Source organism: Schistocerca piceifrons, chromosome 1 (genome assembly GCF_021461385.2).
Source record: "Schistocerca piceifrons isolate TAMUIC-IGC-003096 chromosome 1, iqSchPice1.1, whole genome shotgun sequence".
Lineage (NCBI taxonomy): Eukaryota > Metazoa > Arthropoda > Insecta > Orthoptera > Acrididae > Schistocerca > Schistocerca piceifrons.
The window spans coordinates 949061465-949088295 of NC_060138.1; the positions used below are offsets into that span (position 1 = coordinate 949061465).

The window sequence follows — 26831 nt, forward strand, 5'->3', positions numbered from 1 at the left end:
CGGCGGAGCGGCCACCGCTAAAGAGGAAGCGGCTACTTGCTGCCGCGCGCGGCGGGGTGCCCGGCGCCTGGCCGCGGAGATTTATCTCGTCTGGGGGGAGGCGTCGCCCGCACCGCCGCTTCCTGCCCCCTGCCGGCGCTGGCTCATCTGCAGCCCGCGCCTCTAATTACTCTCCTTCCCTGCCAGCTGCGACTCACGTACCCCGCTGCACTGCGTCTGAAGTGACGTGCAGCTGCAACCGCAAAGCGCCGTCGTTCCAGTCTTCAGCAGACGTCGGTACTCAGTGGAGTGAGCTGACAGACACTTTCGAATCGACTCAGATTTTCAGAGTGCTGGAGGGCGGCACTCAGGGAGTTCCTCGGTGGAGATGAGAAATGGAGTGAGTGCGAGTTTAGTGTACGGGTTGCTTACTTCAGAAATCAAGGCACCGATGTTACGTCAGTGGTAACGGGCTTTCTCCGGTCCCGCTGTAGCTCGGCGAGTATGAGTCTGTGAACTGTGGCGCTGCGGTCGCTTCCTACTTAGTTGATCTCCTAAGCCGTCGACACACGAGACGAGAAATCTATCGTCGACATGCATGCAGATGGGACATCCAATGTAACGAGGCACAGCGCCGCCGTCGGCACGCGGGTAGAGCTGCTTAACGTGATTTTGCTCTCGCAACGCTCTCCAGCGGAGTTCTCAGTGCAAACCGTAAAGTTTGTTCACGAAAATAAACGCGTATACAACTCCTACTTAGCACATTTCCTCCCTTGTCCATACGCTAGTCGTGTTGTTCTGTCTGTGGTATACACAAATAAAAACTTCAATATACGTGAACATGTAATAAGTCAAAAAGGAAAGACACATGTTCGTCTCAGTAAGAACATCAGCTTATAAAAGGTCACTAAATCGATCCATTTCACTCCTCACAAAGAGCGCACTTATATTTACGTAACATTAAATATTACAGAAATTATTTCTATTAATTGCGTAAGAAAACCCCATAAGCTGCACACGGTGAAGGTGAAGAAAAATAAATTTATTACAAGAGCCCTGTAACTCTGTATCGAGCTAATCTCTGCAGTGTAACATAGTGCCTCTACACACAAGTCTAGGCTGTAGCTTCGTCATCAGAGACTTCTGATTTCATCTTATAGTCTTCTGTAGGCTGTAATTGTTAATTTACATTTAATTACAACAAATTCTAACAACAACGACAGGTTTTTCTAGAATCCTTAATGGCCGTTACCTTAAAAGTGCTTACTTTGATAAGACTCGAGTTATAAAGCGATAATAACTAAATACGAAAATTCTTTAACGACAGAATACGACGTTTCCCACAGTTTTATTACGACAAATGATACCAATTACTACTCGTTCTCGAGACATTCGATGTGCTCTCACTTAGAAACAGTATATATTCGTGGTGTGTAAGATATAACATTAAACCCACCGAATTTGACCTAGAACTGAACAAAACAATATGGCGTCTTGCGTTCTACGAGTCTCAAGAGTTCTGCTTGTGACATGTGGAGCGTTCTTGCTTCCTATTTGGTTCTGCTTTACGTGGCACGTAGCCGAAATATCACAGAACTTATTTTGTGTTTCAGGTGACGAAATAGCTCCACAACAGCAGGTAGTGACGTCGCAAGCCTCTCAGAGTGCCAAGTCGCCCTTCGTGCCGACGCCTTTAAGCCGTCCTCACGCGTCGCGAGGCATCTAACGTCGACGTCGACAAAGACGGCACATCCGACCTCACGAGACACAGAGTCGCCGGCACACGGGACGAACCGGTGAACGTGATTTGCGCTCTCAGCGTTCTCCAGCGGCCGTTGTCGGCTTTATTTGGGACACAAACCACACAGTTTCTTTACGAAAATCGACGCGCATAAAATAGCTACACTAACTATCTACTGTCAAAGAACAACGTAGAAAATCACGAAGGGAGCTTTGGATTTGTCGATGGATTAACAGGGAACTGCTGGTAGAGGAACACTACATAAAGCTGTACAACGATCTGAGATACGTACTAGTAGAACTTATTCGTTAACTCAGTTGAATTTCCATCCTATTTTCGGTTTTAAATTGAATGGTAGTTAAGGTATAACGGCTGAGTCTGCGCACGTTTAATATCCACATTCTTGATGCTGCATTGACTATCTACACACTAAAATAAAGTGCTTCATCATTAAGGTTTCAAAATCGAGATTCGTTCGGTAATTTCATTCGAATCAATCAGCTTAGACCTGCAGGTATGCTGTAATTTTAATATTTTGGAAGACGAATGGCGACATGTAGACAGCTGTAATAAGTTCCAGTTCCGACACTGATAATACTTGCATTATACCGACTTTTAAGTCACTTTCTACAAACAAAAACATCTGACTACACTACATTTTAACCTTTCCCTGAGAGCCAGGGGGCGTCCCTCCTCCCTTGGTATACATGTCTTGCTGAAACGTTCGTAACAGGATAAACTTCCAGTATGTAACTTGTGTTTGCTTTCAGACATAGACTGGTAGCACACTAAGATTACTGACCGTGGGGAAACATTCCAGTCGTTGGCCTTTGTACCAAGAATTACATCAGATCCATTTCTTATCACACGTAACACCGACTTTTCGAGTTATACTTCTATTAAATGTATAAGAAAAGACACAGAACCTTTCAGAAAACGAAAGGCGAAAAAAAAAAAATTGAAGAAAGTGGGTGCAAATCTGGTACCTTCTGCTTCGAAGTTACTATTTAATTTAGTGTAACTTTTAAGTGTAGATTGCTCTGACGGGTACGTGTAGTGTAGTGTCGAACATTTTTTAGGATGGGGGGCGGGGGGTTGAGGGGGACGGTGGTGGAGGGCGGTAGAGTAGGCAGGGGTCGTAACCCGAGGCCTGTCCCCCTCGCCGTCAAAGGATTAGGAGTAGTGACGGGAAATCAATAGCGGGATGCTTTTATTTTACTTTTATACCACACCTAGAATTCGTGCTACTAGTACCGCATCGTGCACTAAGAAAACAAAACAGATAGTTCCGGGACTATCCTACGCCGACGCAACACATGTGGGGAAACGGAATTAGTGCTATGTTGCGAGTTGAAGAAGCCTGCACCGCTGCTCTACCTACGCTTGATCATCCAGGTGTGTATTCACGCACATCGTAGAATATTTCACCGGAAGCTGGTCTTGTTCTCATCAGCTCCGTTAATAGGTATCTTCTCCTACCCGTTGATGATCCTGACGCGTGGAGGAGAGGGTCACGTAGGGCACTCCCTAGCTAATTAAAAAACTATTGCCTGTTCTTCGGGTTCCGAAAATCTTACAATGAAGATCTTATAATTAGTTTCAAAAGCCCAATACATATTTAGATCCATCGTAAAATACTCACCGCGTGCCCACGGACCCAAGTGACTGCGTTGGTTTTGGTGCGCGGGAAATACAGTTCATCCGAAAAAAGTGGAAGCCGAGGTGCGATATGTTCCGAGGTCACTCGTAACAGGTGCGCCTACATTTGTCGCAACGAGTGCCATACGTCTTCTGCTGCGCCACATGTGAGACAGTGAGACGGTGCTCGTCCGTGTCTGGTACTCCAGTGGTGGCGTAAAGCCCTGTACAGACGAAGACAATTCATGCGCCATAACGGGCGTACTGAGTAAATTGCTTCGTGTGACGGTACCTTGCGTGCCATCTTGTAGCTTGCCACCGCAATGCTAGTAAAAGGTACGCAACCAATTGAAGCTGCATTCTGCGCCATATGGCTGCCATTTGGGTGCATATGTCTGTTTAAATGGCTCTGAGCACTATGGGACTCAACTGCTGAGGTCATTAGTCCCCTAGAACTTAGAACTAGTTAAACCTAACTAACCTAAGGACATCACAAACATCCATGCCCGAGGCAGGATTCGAACCCGCGACCGTAGCGGTCTTGCGGTTCCAGACTGCAGCGCCTTTAACCGCACGGCCACTTCGGCCGGCAATATGTCTGTTTATTTTTGCTATGCGTAGTGCACTGTGTGATAACGGAGTGGTCTAAGGAAGCTATAGAAATTCTTATTGAGGCATACAGACACGATACATGTCTTTATGACACAAAATCACCCACATACCATAAGAAACACCCCAGGAAATACTCACTTGACAAAATAGTTGATTCATTGAAGGAGGTTTGGTTTTCGTCTCACGCTGAAAGCATAGCGAAGATGAAAAGTTTACGCACGACGTTTGTGTCAGAACTTAATAAATTAAGAGCTTCGAGAATGAGATCTGCTGACGTGTATGAACCCACGCTGTAGTACTTTAAGAAACTTATGTTTTTGCGAGACCAGGTTCAGGCACGCAAAGGACCTTGCAGCACAGAATTCGTACAAGAAACGGTGACTATATTAAAAACAGTAACGTCACAGTAAGTAATTTTTTACCCTCCAGTTTTCTCTGTAGTTAGTATCGTAAGTGCTAAAAACTAACCTGATAACTGGTTTGTCTTGGCGAACTTCACAAGTTACATTTATACCCACAAATATGCAATTTATATCAATAATCAGTTGTCTGATGCGTTTAGTTTACAATTCGAAGACTGTGGGTTTTAACCCCACTAGTGTCCATATTTTTTTTCCCTTTTGTAACTTAAAATTAAATACTTTGTTAAGGTGAGATCATGGCCCATGATCTTGCAGTGTCTCGTACTGGCCATAAATATTCAATCACAAGAAGTATAAAGCCCACGCAGTAAACTGTGTACTTTTGTTATCATTATTTTTCAGGATAACTGTCTTGTCAATGAGATCCCGGAGTCTCCCATTGATGTTAGTGAGGATTTCTTAACTATAGAGAAATGTGAAGTTGCACACGATAGCCAGCCATTTCAAACAGCATCATCATAATGAGATTTTCACTCTGCAGCGGAGTGTGCGCTGATATGAAACTTCCTGGCAGATTAAAACTGTGTGCCGGACCGAGACTCGAACTCGGGACCTTTGCGTTTCGCGGGCAAGTGCTCTACCAACTGAGCTACCCAAGCACGACTCACGCCCCGTCCTCACAGCTTTACTTCTGCCACAGTTTTGATCTGCACACAGTTTTAATCTGCCAGGAAGTTTCATATCAGCGCACACTCCGCTGCAGAGTGAAAATCTCATTCTGGAAACATCCCCCAGGCTGTGGCTAAGCCATGTCTCCGCAATATCCTTTCTTTCAGAAGTGCTAGTTCTTCAAGGTTCGCAGGAGAGCTTCTGTGAAGTATGGAAGGTAGGAGGCGAGGTACTGGCAGAAGTAAAACTGTGAGGACGGGGCGTGAGTCGTGCTTGGGTAGCTCAGTTGGTAGAGCATTTGCCCGCGAAAGGCGAAGGTCCCGAGTTCGAGTCTCGGTCCGGCACACAGTTTTAATCTGCCAGGAAGTTTCTTAGCATCATCATCATTATCCTCATCTTACAGCAGTCCACGTGGACGAGGTATGATCAGGAGGACAAAAAGGAAGAGTGCTTCCAATGAAGAAGAAACTGCTATTTTGAAAAGAGCTGACAATATATTGATCAGCGTAAATAAACTAAGAACTGCTCCAACTGATGTTGAAGTCTTTGGTTCATGTGTAACTGCTTCTCCACTGCAAATAAAAAGCAAAGCTCTGGTGATGAAAGCTAAGAGAGAGATATTTCAACATTCTTCTTCGTACTGTATAAGAGGAAGAGCTGGGCAGTAATGAATAACAAGACCGTTTACTTTTTGTTTTATTTTGAGTAACAAGACAGTTTAGTTCTTTATTTTGAGTACCAAGATTGTTTATTTGTTTAGTTTCATTAAAATGTAATTGCTTAGTGTCTATAAAATACAAACTGAATACCTCGAATGTGAACTGTAATTACAGCAAATTCAAATTAAAAAAATTTATTGCTAATACCAGCTAAGTTATTTTATGAATATCATCTCCTGCATACCATATTAACTTTTCAGTCATAATTTATATTACTTATTTTCAAGATTGGGCACTACCAGTACTGAAATTTTTTTACAGATTCCCACTGCCACTGTAAATACTCAGTACTGTTGAAATATTCCTGTAGAGTGTCCCTCACTTTCATAGCTTCTTTAATTGACTTGTGTTGACCTAATCTTCCTAGCCCCTCAAATTAATTTGCTGCCATTCTCCTGGAATGATAACACAAATGTGTCTTTCTTTTCCAGTTGTCCAACTTAACTCTTCCCAAATGTGTCCAGTAAACAATTATGTAGCACACAAGAAGACAGTGTGATTTTCTCTACAGTATCAACAGGTGGCTCCATTTTCTTAAGGAGAATTATGAACCTATTATTCAGTATTCCAAAAGCATTTTCATGAGTTATTCTTGCCCTTCTCAAACGGTAATTAAATATTTTTGGTTCCTGCTTGAGATTCCCCTTATATGGCTTCTTTACATGCTCTCACAAGGAAAGCACATCATCAGCTACAAGAGGCACTGCAGTTTGAGTTCCTGATAACATCTCTGGAGCAGGAATCTTCATTAAATTTTCAACACCAGTAAGAAATTTGCAGAGTGGTGTAACCTCTCCACAAAAATTTAAATGAATGGCTATATTATTTATGAATGCTAATGGACATTGCGCTAAGTGTAACCTCCCCACAAAAATTTAAAAGACAATATTATATAGAAATGGAGCCAAGAAGCAATATCGTCCCCACAGAAATATAAAAAAATAAAAAAATATAATAATAAATGGGAGCCAAGTGTAACCTCTCGCAATGAAATCTACTGACAATGACAATTAAACAAAAATTAGCAATCTGACCCAAGTATAAGTTCCTCACAAAAAAATGAAAGTCAATTCAGTGATAAGAAAATCTCAGTGATAATGAAAATTCAATTAAACCGAAATATCGGTCTTTGGCCCTGTGCAAAACAATCAGAATTAAATTCTTACCTCATTGAAACTGCTTGTCAAATTTCTGCTCTTATTGTTGCCCACGGCTTGGAGGAACTGCATTGCAAATAATTTTTTTTTTTTTTTGAAATTTAACTGAAACTTTTCTTTAAGGGAAATGGAGGAAATCGTAATTAAATGATTATTTTTTTTTTGTAAAAATTGCTTTGAAATGAAAATTATTATTGGGGCATTTGTTGAAAATTAATTACAATAAACAAACTTTACATTATCTGATGATTACCTTAATTAACAATATACCTCATTTAGCCTCTTGACCAGAATGCCATGTCGACGCTCGCCGACTCCTCACACACAACTGCACTGGACTGCTACTACCGACATACTGCACTGCTCACAGACTGCCCACTGACAGACTGCTCGCAACTGAACTGCACGACTACTACTAGCGTACTACTCGCAACACTCGCGCGGTCAAGCGCAGACTAACTACGATAAATGGCTCTCTGGTCAGAGACTCTGCAATGCCTCGCCATCGCTGCTACGTTACATACGTGTTTCAAATATTAAAAAATGCCCCTGGATTCCGTTAGAAAGGCAACCTGAAACTGAAACTGTGTCACCTGTTTAGCCGTTTAGCAATATAGGTATTAAATAAAAATTTCATAAGTTTTGTATTTTAGGTTGGAAACTAAAATGCACATATTTGGTTGTGACTGCTTACCTCTTGTTTCATTAATATAATGTTTGACTTCACAGGTTGCCCTGTCGGTATGCATATCACATTTTAGACATCATGTCATGTACAAGGTACGAAAACTTAATCTGCACGCAACTTAATCTGCCTACAGTACTGAGAGAAGTAGCAGTAATTACTTTTTTGGGATATTGCCCACTTTTTGTGTATTTTGTGGACAGTAATGTGTACAACAGTATGAATCTAATAGCTTTAGAACTGAAATAGAGGACATAATACTTTACAAATAAAATATTGACACCCATTGAGACCCATGAAATATAACGGGCAGTGAAATGAAAACGTGACAAATGGGAGAAGTAAGTAAGTTGTTTATTATTTGAAAAGTAATCGTCGTAGCCTTCATGGAAAAATGTTTGTAACTGGTCAAACGATAAAAATATCACACCCGTACCTCAAAAAACATATGGGTTTAAGGGAAGATGTCATAGAATGCAGTATCTTCAGAATCTTCCATGAAAAAATTGGTGAAACAAGGGGAAAGGGGATTACCCAAAGCCACACTGTCAGCTTTGCTTTGGCATGATGGATTGGAATGTCTTCATCGGTTGTTAGATGATTTTAACCGCCTTCATCGAAGGATCAAATTTTCGATGAAAATTGAATAACATGGCAAATTACCTTTTCTTTGGGTGTTTTAACACATAATAAATGGGACTTTGGGGCACAGTTTTTACTGTAAACCTACGCATATTCACCGCCATCCCCATGTTGCTGGTTGTCAACCACCACATCAAAGCGTGGCAGCTTCCCGTACGCTGGTCAGGAGACGTGAGCCATTTCGGAGTCTGATAATTTGAGGTAGGAACTGGATTATATTAAGGTTGTTTTCAGGCAAAATCGATATACTGACCATCAAATTGTTCGTGTTTTCAGTTTTGACAAGAACCAAAAAAACTTGTAAATCAGTTGCTTTTTTACCCTTTACGAGGAGTACTTCATCGAAAATTTCAAGAATCCTCCGAAAATATGATGTTAAAAGTGTCATTTTGCCTTAGCCCAAAACTGGATCTGTTAAATATGATTTGGGATTAAAAATTCCCTGTCACTGTCGAAAGGCTTGTATTGGACACTCTTAATGCGGTTCATAACCAATGTGTGGAACTTCAGCGTTACACACGTTTGCTCCAGTCTCAAAAATCGGAAGTCGCTGAACATTGTCTCAATGAAGGGCCTAACCTGTCATTTAAAGAGACGCAAATTACTGCTTCAGCTTCCCGTTACTGGGATTGTATATTTAAGGAATCCATCGAAATCTAAGGGTCTACGGTACGTAACACGCGCTCGCCAGCTGACCTATCTTGGAATGATGACAATTTGCTTGGCCAGTAGACATGCGTCCGGCCGCATTGTGCCACAGGGGAGTAAGCCACTGGCCTCCATCCGTAGCGCACCGTAAAACTAGCGCGGCCTCGGCGCGAACATGGCACTACGGCCAGTTAACGCAACTAGTCAATATAGGATTCCCCCAGAAAATGTTGAGCTCAATAAAAGGGCAAATAAGCGGAAGGAAATTCCAGGTACATGTAGGAAACGAAACGTCGGACTACGTCACAGGGAGCCATCATATCCCCATTGTTATATACCCTTTACACAGAAACCATTCCGACCACAGATGACGATAAAGAAGCAGTGGCGTACTGGGTCACAGGAAGCCAAAAGTACAAAGGAAAGCAAGTGCATATTAATATGAACTAGAAAAATGGATGGCAAAAAATAGGACCAAACCGAACCCTAGCAAGACTCAAATGGTACTTTTTCGACACCGAGATCTAACCAAAAAAAAAAGACTCACCCTATGGGGTACGATACTCCAACTGGGGAACACTGCCAAATATCTAGGCATCCACTACGACAAATATCTGAACTGGCACAGTCACCAACATGAATTACTCAACAGGATCAGGAAAAGACAAGGACTCGTCAGGCGAGTACAAGGAAGATTCGGAGGATGCAGCACACACACAGCAATACACACATACAAAACTTTTATAAGACCACTACTAGAGTATGGGGCCCCAGCAATAGAAGGAATGCCAGCCACAATAGCAAATAAAATGTATTCAACAGAAAGACGTCTCCTGCGACGTTTCCTCAAACTGCAAAACACTACAGCAAGCAATGAAGTTTACAGGATCGCCAGAATCACGCCACTACAAACACGGCTAGCCATACTAACAGGCAAATACGGCAAAAGAATAATACAGAATCGCCCCGACTTAGAGCACATCATAACCACCAAAATCAACAAAACAAAACAAGAAAACCAAAATTCAAATATATTCGCCCAAATAGGACAGTGACCCGAAACACTACCAATGAATTCCCAGAACAAGCGCCAACAATGGCGCCCCTCCCCGAGGGCGAAGAAACACCACCACACCTGGACGAAAAAGAAGACCAATAGTAGAAGAACCAGAACAGAGCAACCAATGCAGCAAACAGGAAGGGGACCTCCGCTACACAAGCAAACATTGTAGTAACCAGTCACTGCACACAGCAGTGGGATCTGTTATTAAATATAACAGGGGAACAACGTAATACACTTAGCATAAACTAGTTTTAAGCTCCAAACTTAGAATTATAACCTAGAATAACCAATAAAATAAATATTGTTCCTTAAAATTGTAAGAAAATAAAGTTAATCAAATAGATATGTGTAAACCTAAGGCAGAATAGAGCATGAAGAAGCTCTCTTGCGGCCCGCCCTATCCCCTTCAGGGAAGGGAATGAAAAGATTTTAAAAAAAGCGCAAATATGTCTCATTTCTTAGCTCACCATGGAGCATTTCGATACAACCGTAACTAGCCGGTGTTAGGATGTCAGACACAGTGATGATGGGTGCGCTTAGCATGCGTGTTTTATAACCAGTCTTTTGTTAAGAAACTGTTTAAACTTACTTCTCGGTGTTCGCGTATTCTGTACCTCAGCGACCCATTGCTTACGAATCATGACCCGGGAGTAACAGCACTAACACCCTCCTTATATAAATAAGGTTATCCGATGACATTATTAACAGAAATAAAGATTTTCCTTTAAGCAAGATGTGGCATTCAGTTTTGTCAGATAATAAAACGATAACTGTCTTGTTTACGACCGACTGCATCTTAATTTGCGATTCACAGCTCGGTTGCGACGTTGTATTTCTTCGATTAGCACAGGGGCCAGCCCTTTCGCTTCTCGCACATGCGCAGCGGCCTGTTCCCGGGGTATAAAGGAGCTGCTGTATCTGATGTTACTTCAGTTTCAGCTCGACTGTGCACCTGCATTCTTAGCTGAAGATGGTGGCCAGATGAACCGACGAAATATCGTGTCGTCAGGACGATCAAATCCGGCTGCATACCCGTGAAGAGCATCAACAAGCATCACATTGGAAAAATCTACGTAATCAAATCAGCAAATATCTTTCGATGACGTCTACGACGGTCTTGTCTCACAATGGGATTAATTAATTTACAGTCAGAGTTCATGCACTTTTTTCCATCTGTCTCGCTTTCACTTGACTGTCCCATACATTTAGGTGCCCTTACATGTAGATGAATGCTTAAGAGATACGAAGAAATAAATACACTGTGTTTTCCAGAAGGGAGAGTTTTTCTAAGAAAAAAAATCTACTGAATACTGCTATTGGGTATCCTAACCTGGCAATGAATTTTCCGCTCTGGAAACGGTACAAGTGTCTTGACTAAACAGCTTCTCTGTGCTCTATGGAAACGACTGTTTGTATACAGATACAGTACAAAAACATAACGTAACATGTCATGAAATATTACGGTTTTGTTTACGACGTGTTTCGGAGACTTATTTTAAACATATTGTCACGGAATCAGTCAACCAAACAAGAACAAGTGCCAAAAAAAAAATAAATAAATAAATAAAGCGGACACAGGTGAGTACGAGTGGGTGCAGGGTAATCGCCATGTTTGAGCGTGCAGTCCGCTTTCCTCCTGACCTACACCTCCAAAAACTGCAGTCTCCCCGCCGGCCGGAGTGGCCGAGCGGTTCTAGGCGCTACAGTCTGGAACCGCGTAACCACTACGGTCGCAGGTTCGAATCCTGCCTCGGGCATGGGTGTGTGTGATGTCCTTAGGTTAGTTAGGTTTAAGTAGTTCTAAGTTCTAGGGGACTGATGATCTCAGAAGTTAAGTCTCATAGTGCTCAGAGCCATTTTTTGACCGCTACGGTCGCAGGTTCGAATCCTGCCTCGGGCATGGATGCGTGTGATGTCCTTAGGTTAGTTAGGTTTAAGTAGTTCTAAGTTCTAGGGGACTGATGACCTCAGAAGTTAAGTCCCATAGTGCTCAGAGCCATTTGAACCATTTTGCAGTCTCCCCCTCTGTTTTCACTTGCACCGTGAGAGATACCCTCAATTTGCTGCCCACATGACATGACAGTTGGTGCGAAAGACCCACACCATTACATTAAAACGAAGAACAAAACCAAGCGATTTCCTAGATATTGTGGTGAGTGCTACTTGCACCATTGTGAAAAATATCAATTCCTTTGCGATCAATATCGTTTCTTTCCGACGTAGACCGCCTGAATCGTCATGACTTTCGGCAGACAGACCAGACTGCCAACTGGACGCCCTTTCACTCCAGTGACAGGGAGAGCGGGCGGTGCAGGTAGGCGACGATTGCACCCTGCGCGGCGCGCGCCGGCGTTCCCACCGTTCCTGGAGCGCCTGGAAACTGCTGGAAGCCGCGCAGCGCCCACGCGGCGTGCGTGGCGAGCCGGCCGCCGCCAAACATCCGCTGCCGGCCCCCGCCCGACCGCCAGGAACAAACAGTGCGGCCACCGCGCCGTGGCCGCAGCGCTGTCGCGGCGCGCATCCTGTTACAAAGGCGCCACCGGCTGCCGTCCCGTCATTAGGCCCACGCATCACCGTGTCGCTCTCACACACCCGTTTCTAGCTGTCAGTACCGCAGCACTGCAAACAACTAGACAAAGGATAATCACACCATTACAGGAGCCCAATTCTGGAGGCACTGAAGCGCATGTTATATACGAAGCGACCAGCTTCTCTCCTGTATGGTATTCCTATCCGCCAAAGAACTATTTCGTTTATGACGAGAGTTCTCCATACTCTTTTTTATTACACTATCGGCCAGGAAAGAAACGATATTGAACGCAAAGAAATTGATATTTTATACAATGGCTCAAGTAGCGCTATCGTTCTCAGGAGAAAGAAAACTGGCGTTCTACGGATCGGAGCGTGGAATGTCAGATCCCTTAATCGGGCTGGTAGGTTAGAAAATTTAAAAAGGGAAATGGATAAGTTAAAGTTAGATATAGTGGGAATTAGTGAAGTTCGGTGGCAGGAGGAACAATACTTTTGGTATATAAATACAAAATCGAATATATAAGTACAAAATCAAATAGGGGTAATGCAGGAGTAGGTTTAATAATGAATAAAAAATAGGAGTGCGGGTAAGCTACTACAAACAGCATAGTGAACGCATTATTGTGGCCAAGATAGACACGAAGGCCATACCTGTTACAGTAGTACAAGCTTATATGCCACCTAGCTCTACAGAGCATGAAGAAATTGATGAAATGTATGATGAGATAAAAGAAATTATTCAGTTAGGGAAGGGAGACGAAAATTTAATAGTCATGGGTGACTGAAATTAAAGAGTAGGAAAAGGGATAGAAGGAAACATAGTAGGTGAATATGGTTTGGGGGTAAGAAATGAAAAAGGAAGCCGTCTGGTAGAATTTTGCACAGAGTGTAACTTAATCATAGCTAACACGTGGTTCAAGAATCATAAAAGAAGGCTGTATACATGGAAGAATACTGTAGATACTAGAAGGTATCAGATAGATTATATAATAGTAACACAAAGATTTAGAAACCAGTTTTTAAACTGTAAGACATTTCCAGGGGCAGATGTGGACTCTGACCACACTCTATTGGGTATGAAGTGTAGATTAAAACTGAAGAAACTGCAAAAAAGGTGGGAATTTGAGGAGATGGGACCTGGATAAAATGACCAAACCAGAGGTTGTACAGAGTTTCAGAGAGAGCAAAAAAAAAAAAAAAAAAAAAAAAAAACAATTGACAGGAATTGGGGAAAGAAATACAGTAGAAGAAGAATGGGTAGTTCTAAGGGATGAAGTAGTGAAGGCAGCAGAAGACGAAGTGGATAAAAAGATGAGGGCTTGTAGAAATCCTTGGGTAACAGAAGAAACATTGAATTTAATTGATGAAAGGAGAAAATATAAAAACGCAGTAAGTGAAGCAGGCAAAAAGGAATACAAACGTCGCAAAAATGAGATCGACAGAAAGTGCAAAATGGCTAAGGACGGATGGCTAGAAGACAAATGTAAGGATGTAGAGGCTTATCCCACTAGGGGTAAGATAGATACTACCTACAGGAAAATTAAAGAGACCTTTGGAGAAAAGAGAGCCACTTGAATGAATGTCAAGAGCTCCGATGGAATCCCAGTTCTAAGCAAAGAAGGGAAAGCAGAAAGGTGGAAGGAGTATATAGAGGGTCAATACAAGGGCGATGTACTTGAGGACAATATTATGGAAATGGAAGAGGATGTAGATGAAGATGAAATGGGAGATACCATACCGCATGAAGATTTTGACAGAGCACTGAAAGACCTGAGTCGAAACAAGGTCCCGGGAGTAGACAACATTCCATTAGAACTACTGACGGCCTTGGGCGAGCCAGTCCTGACAAAACTCTACCATCTGGTGAGCAAGATGTATGAGACAGGCGAAATACCCTCAGACTTCAAGAAGAATATAATAATTCCAATCCCAAAGAAAGCAGGTGTTGACAGACGTGAAAATTACCGAACTATCAGTTTAATAAGTCACAGCTGCAAAATACTGACGCGAATTCTTTACAGACGAATGGAAATATTGGAGAAGCCGATCTCGGGGAAGATCGGTTTGGATTCCGTAGAAATCTTCGAACACGCGAGGCAACACTGACCTTACGACTTATCTTAGAAGCAAGTTGAACGAAATGTACAGTGTCTTGAAAGGGGGATATAAGATGAACATCAACAAAAACAAAACGAGGATAATGGAATGTAGTCGAATTAAGTCGAGTGATGAAGAGGGAATCAGATTAGGAAGTGAGAAAGTGAGACACTTAAAGTAGTAAAGGTCGAAGTAGAGAGGATATAATATGTAGACTGGCAATGGCAAGGAAAGCGTTTCTGAAGAAGGGATATTTGTTAACATCGAGTATAGATTTAAACGTCAGGAAGCCGTTTCTGTAAGTATTTGTATGCAGTGTAGCCATGTATGGAAGTGAAACATGGACGATAAATAGTTTGTACAAGAAGAGATTAGAAGCTTTCGAAATGTGGTGCTACAGAAGAATGCTGAAGATTAGATGGGTAGATCACATAACTAATGAGGAGATATTGAATAGAACTGGGGAGAAGAGGGGTTTGTGGCACAACTTGACAAGAAGAAGGGACCGGTTGGTAGGACATGTTCTGAGGCATCAAGGGATCACAAATTTAGCTTTGGAAGGCAGCGTGGAGGGTAAAAATCGTAGAGGGAGACCAAGAGATGAATATACTAAGCAGATTCAGAAGGATGTAGGTTCCAGTAAGTACTGGGAGATGAAGAAACTCGTACAGGATAGAGTAGCATGGAGAGCTGCATTAAACCAGTCTCATTACTGAAGACCACAACAACAAAAACATGGGCCATTAAAATTGGAGTATTAGCAAACAGCGGATATTTTAATTATTCTGCGTGTATTTTGTAGTTGAAAGTAAATTTCCATGTATTTTGGGGATGAAACATCTGCCACAATCTGCCACCCTTAACAATAACAGTGGCTCAACACTGATGCCCATCGATACAAATTGAGCTTGGATGATTGTGAAATGTTCACACTACATTGTGGATCGTTGCTATGAGCGTGACGTGCCGGGGCTCGGCAGTAAAGAGTGCTATCTGCCTGTCAGGCTTAGGTACTCACAACATATACGTTATCCAAACTATGGTATGACTTATATTACAGTTTTGTCAAATAAAGACATGGTTGTCATACGAAGTAAATTGTTGATGGTGTACATTGCACTGCCTTTACCCAGAAAATTACTCATCTCAGCAATTGAAAAAGCTCTATGATCTCAAGACCGTACTGAATGCTAATGAATGCAGTTCTCTTTAGTTATTTAATGACTAACTGAAAACCTCAGCTGCCGACAGGTGTTGTTGATATACCTCGATGTGGACAGCTGAAATTGTGTGCCCCGACCGGGACTCGAACCCGGGATCTCCTGCTTACATGGCAGACGCTCTATCCATCTGAGCCATCGAGGACACAGACGAATGGCGTGACTGCAGGGACTTATGCCATGCACGCTTCCCGTGAGACTCACTTTCTCAACTGTCCACAATTCTACACAAATAATGTACCTTATAGACATTTGCCCATTCACTCATTACTCGCGCACGCTTTGGCGATTCCCGTAAGAGTTTGGGCAACCTGTGCACACTCGCACAGGCGAAGGTCAATGGCTGGGTAGCCTTTAACTATATATATGAAGCCAGTAAGTATATATAGTTAAAGGCTACCCAGCCATTGACCTTCGTCTGTGCGAATGTGCACAGGTTTCCCAAACTCTTACGGGAATCGCCAAAGCGTGCGCGAGTAATGAGTGAAAGGGCAAATGTCTATAAGGTACATTACATATGTAGAATTGTGGACAGTTGGGAATGTGGGTCTCACGGGAAGCGTGCAAGGGATAAGTCCCTGCAGTCGCGCTATTCATCTGTGTCCTCAATGGCTCAGATGGATAGAGTGTCTGCCATGTAAGCAGGAGATCCAGGGTTCGAGTCCCGGTCGGAGCACACGTTTTCAGCTGTCCACATCGAGGTATATCAACAACATCTGTCGGCAGCTGAGGGTTTCATTTAGTCATCATTTATTCCAGGGAAAAAGCTGCACGGTCATCAACAGTATTCTGTTCTTTCGAGAACAGTTACTGGCTTCATATACTTTAGTTATTTGTCATACAAATTAATTAAATTTCCTTCCATAAGTATATAATACCCCTTAGAGGCAACTCCATTACAACGGAACGCCGTCACAGTAAGAACAAAATTCAGTTATGCAGACGAAACTGCCCATATTCGTTATTAAGTAAGTGTCACCTGTCCTAAACTCTTATACGACAATAAAATAGAGGCAAACAAACCATTTCCTTTAAATAATGGATTAATTTTCTCTAAACCGATTAACAATTAAATGCCTATTTATTCGTAATTCAGACAAAAATAACAGCTTACTTGAAATTCAATGAAAGAGCGGTTACATTGGAATGCCCATTAATGTGCTCAAATGTACAATAAATGTATATTGTGTGTCGCCACTTACTGGTTCAGACATTCACGCTACAGCACCTATGATGATTAAAAATCTGAGTGGCTAACATCATCTGGACGGTTAGATTCTGGAACTTTCTCAGACTGAGTACGACTCAGCGTCGGTGTCACATATTTGCTACCTTCGACAGGAAAGCAGGTTCATCGACACAATAGAAATTTTCAAGAGACATGTGATCATCCTGCTATAACTCCAAAGGCCGTGCCGCCTCGAAGACAACGGAAACTGCCCACGTGTGGTGACAAGACTTCTGTCAACCAGAAGCGCAGCAAGAAGGGCGGCAGGGCGGGGGTGGATTGGGGGGGGGGGGGGGGTAGGGAGCGTAGTGGCTTGAGCCGTCCAGTACTTCATAGGTCTGCTACCACCCAGATCTGTCACTGCAATCTCACAGGCCTGTTCCGGTGAAGGAAAATTCGCGAATCTTATACCAGAAACCGCTAATTATATGTTTCCCCCAGTATGTTTGAGACCATTAAGCTTGCTTATTTGAGGCATGCTGGCACAGGGTTGTTGTGTCAGTCAGTAGCAACGGACGCATATTCTAAAATCGAAGGTACTTGTTGCCCGCTGTAAACTTAGCTGTGTCTTTTGGCGCCATATTGTATGAATAATTGCGGTTCATAACGAGGTGTAGAGGTACATCATTGCATGCTGCTTTAATCCTGGCACAGAGATCGTGAGTCTTAGTGGCCAAGAAGTAGTGGCGTGCCAGTCTTTCTACAACTCATACGTTTTCAATGCTCGAGAGAAAGTGCCAGTGAAACAATCGGACTGTATCGAAGTAATTAAGCCCAGCACGGGCAACTTGTGTTACCTGGTTGCAAGATAACGTTACGTAGATCTCGGAGATCAGCCCAAGTCAAAGGATTCAACACATCAGTGAAACAATCGGACTGCATCGAAGTAATTAAGCCCAGCACGGGCAACTTGTGTTACCTGGTTGCAAGATAACGTTACGTAGATCTCGAAGAGCAGCCCAAGTCAAAGGATTCAACACGTCAGTAGCGTGATGCCTGCTGTCCAAATTACCGGCTATGCAGACGGAAGTGATCGTGTTATGTAGCCAGTGTTAAACCCCACCGTTAGCCAAGTGCTGGGTCGTATGATGATGGATGCAGTCTGGTAACGTTCGTTCCCCTCGAAGCCTCGTCACAGAGATACGTCCACTGTGATGCTGTACATAAAACTAGGCCTCGTATAAAGAGGCGACACGTGGCAACTCCACTATCCAGTGTTGTCTTTGGGTGCCTTGTCACTCACGGTTGCCAACTCTGTCGTTCGGTACTTCGGGAAGTGAAATAAGGAATCAATACTTTTTATTTAAAACACATTTTTGTGAACTGCGTGCAGTTTGTAGTGACTTTTGATTAGTAAACAATAAAATCATAAAACTCTTTACAGGTGAATCTGAAATTGGTGCACACCTGTCTTTCGAATTTGACATGGGCTTCGTATAGTCGATTGTGGCTTATTGATGATAGTTCATTATGAGTAAAAATATGTTCAGCGGCGACGTTTGCGATGGGTCTCAATAAAGCAAAAGTGACGAGTCTTTTTATTTCTTTTTCACAGTCATATTTACTTTTTTCAAAAAATGTATCCAGCGTAGGTCTAGTCTCTGTGTTTTAATCCCCACATTTCACTGTCTTCTAGCAGTGAACAATAAATATCGTACATTTTATCGTTATTTACTGGCAACCCCGAGAACCACTCAGATCCTGAAATTCATTCTAGTAAATTTCTTCGTCCGTCGTCAAAGTGTTCATTTTCTTGGAAACGGAGTGAAAAGTATTTTGATCACTAACCGTCGACGTCCTCAGTCGTTGCATCGCTGACTGTATGCAGAGCTTGTCATTTTTTCTATTAGTAATTTCGGTTCGCAATTTGGGCGTAATAGTATGAATTTTAGCGCACGTAATATAGTCACTTCCTAGTTTTTTTACAGAGGTTTCAAAAATTTGTATTATATTATGAACAAATTAGCAGTAGTATAATGGAAGACAGTCTAAAGTTAAAGGCCGTCCAATTTATTGCTGCACATCCATCTTCGCCTTAATTAAGAAAATAATATCTCAAAACTGGTAAATTGAAAAGAAATCTGAGTAAAGCTAGAAGGAAAGACGGCCATCCGATAGACACATTGCAAGAAATGGGTTATAGTCTAGACGAGCGAAACTGAAGAATTCTTTAAGCTTTGCTGTTCGCTTCGCACACTATAAATTTCGCTAAAAACTTCCAGTACCAACGATTCCTAGTCAAACTTTTAGCGCATTTTTGTTATAGTTATGCAAAATGTGGCACTTACTATAAGCCTTCAAAATATATAAATTTTCTGTTTTGAGATTTTGAAAAATCCAGTTCTGAATCCCATAATTGACTGAAGCATTGTAAGTAGATAGTGAAGACAGTGATACCCAGCTTAACCAGTTTTCTTGTAAAACTTCACAGAACTATGTTTTGACAGCTTCAATAGTTTCAGCAAGGTCTTCATAAAAGTAAACCGTACTTCAAAGCAGTTCTAAGAGAAAAGTCCTGCACTGCAACTGGAAAGACTTTTAAATTTCCTTTGGTAGAAGGATCTGCGCAACTGAGAAATACGTCGAATCACGCCTTTCGGATAACACTATTTATTGCGACAGTGGAGCTACGACATTTTCACAAATAGATGCAGCTTTAGTTCGACTCCACGTTATTTTCTTTGGAACTTCGGAACCAGGGAATAACATAGGAAACAACTTATTGTTGCAGTCTTCTCTCCAGAGCTGTGGTGATGTTTAACTCCATGATGTACAGAAGTTAACTTCCGCAGCAGTAATTAAATATTCTTCTCGTGAATGTTTTTTCATAAAGATTTCGAATTGATGGCATCACAGTCCTGGTTTTGAGATATAACTTACATTTCTTACATTCTAAATGCATAATCGGAGCTCTTTCACCTTCGTATTTCACCTTAATATCGATTCTGCATAATTCATCGACGAAATCATCTTTTTTTTTTTTTTTTTTTTTTTTTATCCAGACGTTTAACAGAGCATCGGTCAATCAAGTTTCGTCAAAGTTTGTGGGATTCTTGACTTTCCTGTTTCTCGGCGGTGCCTTCGTTGGACTTTCCGAATCCGAAATAATGCTTTACTCAGAATGTAGCAGCTACAGTACGTAAGTGCTTACAAAGTTAAAATGCGCCCAAGGTCGCGGGAGAAAGCTGAAGCACTTCCGACTCAGAACTGCCAACCAAAAAGCTCGCACTCTAGCCTCGAACGAACGGTGGTACTGGTATAAATTTCACACAAAAATGCTCCAAATGATTTCGACATGCTCCGAGACAACTTCCGGAGAAGCTGCCATGATGAATAGCTTGAACTGTTGACGTTTTTTGACTTAGACGGGGGGCAGATATGTGATGAAATAATTCGAAATGTTTTAGCAGCGTTCCTGGACCTTGGAAGGTTTAAAAAAGTAGTCGCTTCTTTCCGTGATGTTGGTGTTGTTGTTGTGGTCTTCAGTCCCGAGACTAGTTTGATGCAGCTCTCCATGCTACCCTATCCTGTGCAAGCTTCTTCATCTCCCAGTACTTACTGCAACCAATGTAATGTTGTTGCTTTAATTTGTTCTGAAAGCGGTGCTGATATTCAAGACCATAAAAGTGGGTTAAAAGCTGTGAGCTATCTGAGGAAGTTAACCTTGCATTACTGCGCAACTGTTTCACCAGGTATCCAGTCTAGCTTACCAAATTCCCTACCAGACTAATATTAATTATAATCTTTTAGTACTCATCTTACGATAACCGGTGATATATATATAAAAAGACAATTTAAATAAAAAGAAATAAATCAGTTTATATTTGGACATTTATTTTAACATTGATCATTGTTCCGTTAAAATTTCGGCATATCAAGCTTGATTCATAACTAAACTGGTGCCTTATTTAGGACTGTGAAAATGTGAGTTTGTAATCTTACGGAACACATCAAATAGGGAGCCAAGTCTGCCAGACTACATACAACACTGCATTCATAAAATAAAACATGAAGAACGTTGAAACATATCCAAGAGGAAGTTAACCACAACCAACCGATTCAATTTTCACCCAAAGAAGTTACGTTCGTAGCGCAATCCCGTCCGTCATGAAATTACCACACACTGGTATACTAAATTCATACTAACTCTTTGTGAAATCTTCCTGAAAAGAATAGCTGAGGGCTACTTTGATGCTTACACCACATGCTTCACGTGGTCAACTTGGTTTACACAAAGAGAGTAACTCCACAATAATTTTGATAATTAAAATAAATTACATCGAAACGCAATTTACAAAAGAAAAACCTCGAACTGGTTACTACCGTCTTACTAATAACCCGATGGGTCAAACAATTATATAAGCACATGGTACTGGTCTCACAAAGTACACCCCACATGGGTTGAACATAAAGAAAAGTTGCTGTATTGAAAAATATTGTCAAGACGAGACGTTATAATCACACGCAAATTCGCATTTAAGATTGGTGATCTTAGTTAGAGTTACTGATCAACACGTGGTTCCACTTTACTCACAAAGTAGTGACAAAGCAACTACTGGAAGATATTCTGAACTTCACACTCGAATTACACTGCGTTGCAATTTAAGATAACATTAGATATTTTAGAGCTAAACCTGAAATAAAGGTGTATAAATTTTCAGTTAGGCTGAACTTAAAAAATCCATTGTCCTACGGACTTAGCAGACACGCGCTTAGCCGTAGATCTTACCACTTCAGACGCTCGCCGTGGACAGACTGACCTGGGCTCCTACCGAGCGTGCTTAACAGATACAAACGGAAGTGACCAGAGAGGCAGCTTCCTATACCAACATGACAAGGGACGGACAGGACCATACTAAGAATAGAAACCTCTCTGCTTTTAGAAAGCATAGCTACCTGTTGCGACGTCGGTCCTACTGTTCTCTAGCAGACAGGCTTGTCTGCTGCCATCAAGCATGCAACTAGAAATACATCTGCTCATTCATCCTCTCACACAGAAGGGAAGGGGGATGACAGTATCTTATCATATACAGTATATTAAAGAAAGCAGATGTAGGTCCCGTATGAGACTGTGTGACATGAATTACATATAAACTGTGTTTTAAAATGTAGTAGTTTGACAGATCGTTCATGTTTATGTGTAAAAGTAACAAGTTTCACTGCTCAGTCTCCTCCCAGATAGTCAGAAACACCACAGTAAATTTAGAAGACGAATTTATGTCGTAAATGACAACAGATTTAAGAAATTAACATGAAAGGAATCCAACAGAGACCTTTCACCAACATCCTTCTGAATCTGCTTAGTATATTCATCTCTTGGTCTCCCTCTACGATTTTTACCCTCCACGCTGCCCTCAAATGCTAAATTTGTGATCCTTTGATTGCTCAGAACATGTCCTACCATCTGGTCCCTTCTTCTTGTCAAGATGTGCCACAAACTCCTCTTCTCCCCAATTCTATTCAATACCTCCTCATTAGTTATGTGATCTACCCAGCTAATATTCAGCATTCTTCTGTAGCACCACATTTCGAAAGCTTCTAATCTCATCTTGTACAAACTATTTATCGTCCATGTTTCACTTCCATACATGGCTACACTCCATACAAATACTTACAGAAACGACTTCCTGACACTTAAATCTATACCCGATGTTAATAAATATCTCTTCTTCAGAAACGCTTGCCTTGCCATTGCCAGTCTACATTTTATATCCTCTCTACTTCGACCATCATCAGTTATTTTGCTCCCCAAAGAGCAAAACTCCTTTACTACTTTAAGCGTCTTATTTCCTAATCTAATTCCCTCAGCATCACCCAAATTAATTCGACTACATTCCATTATCCTCGTTTTGCTATTGTTGATGTTCATCTTATACCCTCCTTTCAAGACACTGTCCATTCCGTTCAACTGTTCTTCCAAGTCCTTTGCTGTCTCTGACGGAATTACAATGTCATCGGTGAACCTCAAAGTGTTTATTTCTTCTCCGTGGGTTTTAATACCTACTCCGAGCTTTTCTTTTGTTTCCTTTTTTGCTTGCTCAATATACAGATTGAATAACATCGGGGATAGGCTACAACCCTGTCTCACTCCCTTGCCAACCACTGCTTCCATTTCATGCCCCTCGACTCTTACAACTGCCATCTGGTTTCTGTACAAATTGTAAATAGCCTTTCGCTCCGTTTATTTTACCCCTGCCACCTTTAGAATTTGAAAGAGAGTATTCCAATCAACATTGTCAAAAGCTTTCTCTAAGTCTACAAATGCTAGAAACGTAGATTTGTCTTACCGTAATCTTTCTTCTCAGATAAGTCGTAAGGTCAATATTGCCTCACGTGTTCCAGCATTTCTACGGAATCCAAACTGATCTTCCCCGAGGTTGGATTCTACCAGTTTTTCCATTCGTCTGTAAAGAATTCGCGTTCGTATTTTGCATCTGTGACGTATTAAACTGGTAGTTCGGTAATTTTCACATCTGTCAACATCGGCTTTCTTTGGGATTGGAATTATTATATTCTTCTTGAAGTCTGAGAGTATTTCTTCCGTCTCATACATCTTGCCCACCGGATGGTAGAGTTTTGTTAGGACTGGCTCTCCCAAGGCTGTCAGTAGTTCTAATGGAATATTGTCTACTCCTGGGGCCTTGTTTCGACTTCGGTCTATCAGTGCCCTGTTAAACTCTTCACGTAGTATCATATCTCCTATTTCATCTTCATCTACATCCTCTTCCATTTCCATAATATTGTCCTCAAGGACATCGCCCTTGTATAGACCCTCTATATACTCCTTCCACCTTTCTGCTTTCCCTTCTTTGCTTAGAACTGGGATTCCATCCGAGCTCTTGATATTCATTCAAGTGGTTCTCTTTTCTCCAAAGGTCTCTTTAATTTCCTTGTAGGCAGTATCTATCTTACCCCTAATGATATAAGCCTGTAAATCCTTACATTTGTCCTCTAGCCATCCCTGCTTAGCCATTTTGCACTTCCTGTCGACCTCATTTTTGAGACGTTTGTATTCCTTTTCGCCTGCTTCATTTACTGCATTTTTATATTTACTCCTTTCATCAATTAAATTCAATATTTCTTCTGTTACCCAAGGATTTCTACTAGCCCTCGTCTTTTTACCTCTTTGATCCTCTGCTGCCTTCACTACTTCATCCCTCAGAGCTACCCATTTTTCTTCTGCTGTATTTCTTTCCCCCATTCCTGTCAATTGTTCCCTCATGCTCTCCCTGAAACTCTGTACAACCTCTGGTTTAGTCAGTTTAACCAGGTCCCATCTCCTTAAATTCAAACCTTTTTGCAATTTCTTGAATTTTAATCTATAGTTGATAACCCCCAAAATATAGGAATTTTGGCGCCAGTAAGATGTCTTCACTGTGCTTCCATTGCAAGGTAAGTCACAGCAATCGTCGACGTGCTGACAGCTCAGGCTACTCCAGACATCACTGCAAAGCAGCCATTTCTTGACTCAAGACACATTATGTGGCTGTATAATCCTGGGCGACCTAGTGAGCAATATGACTGCCCTCTTCAGCGCTAGTCACTTGGGGTCAATGAAATACTGTGTGACGTTCAGTACGGCCTTCCATATTCGTTTGACAGCGCGAGCAGAATTACCGCGGAGCGATAAACCGCCGTTACGATAGGCTACGATCCTGCCGCTGCCGGATCCCGAGACGTGCTGGTGCGGGTTTCTCCTTCTTACTCGAGGAGTAACACAAACTTAGCATTTACAATCAAACTCAAACGCGGTTTCTGAATAAGAAAGCCGCTGCTTATTCGTTCCTTGTTCATCGCTTGTAGATAGCGTTAATGTTATATACTTCGAGCAGTTGTGTTGAAGTCCTGATCATTTACATTTCAAATGTCGGTAACAGTACGATGTTTGTTGCATGCCATCTTCATCACATCGCAGTTTCAGTGTCAAGTAGTTAATGTATATCAATTCTCCGAGGGAAATACAACCGTCTGAATCGGTTCGCCAGCACCGAAAAAATTCTAAGACAATAAATGAATAAAGTCCACCACGGAGAATTACCCGAAAGGGACGGAAATCGGTAGATGTGATGTACATGCACAGAAAAACAGGTATTACAATTTCAGGAAAACGGATGATTTGTTCAAGAGAAAGAGCTTCACAAAGTGAACACGTCAATAGGCTTTCGTCCACACTGACCGTTATGCAAGCTGTTATCCGCAATGGTAGTGAGGAATATCGTGCCAGATTTTATCCAATTGGTGCGTTAGATCGCCAGAATCGCGAGCTGGTTGGACGGCCTTACCCACACTGCTCCAGACTTCTCAGTTGAGGAGACATCCGGCAGCCTTGCTGGCCAAGGTAGGATTTGACACCCACGAAGACAAGCAGTAGAAACTCTAGCAGTGTGCAGACGGGCATTATCTTGCTCAAATGTAAACTCAGGATAGCTTGCCACGAAGAGCAAGAAAATGGGGTGTAGAAAATCGTCAGCTTACAGCTGTACTATAAAGATGAAAAACAGTCAGGTTGGTATTCCACTGCTGTCTGGCGCGTCTGCGACACGTCTTCGCTGACTGTTAGGACTCAATTCGAAGGGAAACTCATCAGTGAACACATACTCAGTCAATGAGATTCCAGGTCGAAGACGTGTCTGCGAACTCCCCGAACAGCGGTGGGATATCAACCTGACTGTCGCCCACCATACAGCCTGACAACCAGAAGTAATGGTCTGGGGTGACTTTCTTTTCATACGAGCACCCCTTCGTTTGTCATGTACGGCATCGTTGCAGCACAGCGGTATTATGAGGACTGATTAACTGTAACAACACCTACATAGATCAGATATTTTTGCGCCGGATTCCGAAACTGATATCTGATATAAACTGCAATTTCATCGACTAAGGTCAACAGACTGTTCCACACATCGTCAAGTTAAACTGATGGTGAAGTCGGAAGAAGGCCTAAGCTTAGGCCGAAACCGGTCATTTTAATAACATAACCGCTGCGATCAAGACTGTTTTTTCATTGATATTATATAGCTTACAAGATCGCTGTTTTCACAAAAATATTACAAAAAATATTGCTACACAATATGTTGTTCATCAAACATTTCCGTTTCCACTTGCTGAATACACGCGAACGAGGTTTGCTAGAACAGCAATGTCTGCAGCGTCGTCAGTAACATTTTTACTTAGTATACGTTTCTCTGGGCAAGCTTCCCAGTGTTCAGTATTACTGATGATGGGATGAAAGTCTTTTGTCAATAATTATGTTCATGGGACTAACTGAAAACTGTTTTCCAAAATTTATGTTGCTGTTGATGCATTTATTATAACATTCTCCAGCTCACTGGTTATTAATTAGTATAAATTACTGCTGACTGACAAATTATGCATGAATTAATGACGCTTCAACTAAATAAATGTGTTAGTGACATCTCGCTGCAAATTAAACGGGTGTACTTTGTAGGATGGTGACATGTGTTCCCATTTTTTTTCCACCACATAGGTCGAAGTTCCACCGTCGAAGACGATTCCTTACTCCACATTGATTTCACAGCTTTTGTTTGAATCCTCTGGTGGTGTAACACAACCCGGAAGGTTGATCGGTAACTAAGATAACGGCTGTGAAACCCGTTAGTTTATTAACACATATTTCCGTTGAACGCAGCATAAACTTCAGAGTGGTGAACTATTCAGGTTATCACTAGGACAACAGAAAAGGAGAATTTTAGATCTGTCTCTCTCGTTAACTGCCACTTTCACGAAACAATTGATTCTAAGACATTGGCACGAAATATTAAAGTATCCCATTCGAATGAATCAAAGTTGGTGCTGTTACTGCAGACACTAATAAAATT

General features: G+C 41.9%; 1 non-coding gene across 1 annotated transcript; it reads right to left on the minus strand.

Annotated features, from left to right (window-relative positions):
• Positions 1 to 15835: 15835 nt before the first annotated feature.
• Positions 15836 to 15909, minus strand: Trnat-ugu. Its single transcript has one exon. It is a non-coding gene; the product is annotated as a tRNA-Thr (tRNA).
• Between the last annotated feature and the right edge of the window lie 10922 nt (positions 15910 to 26831).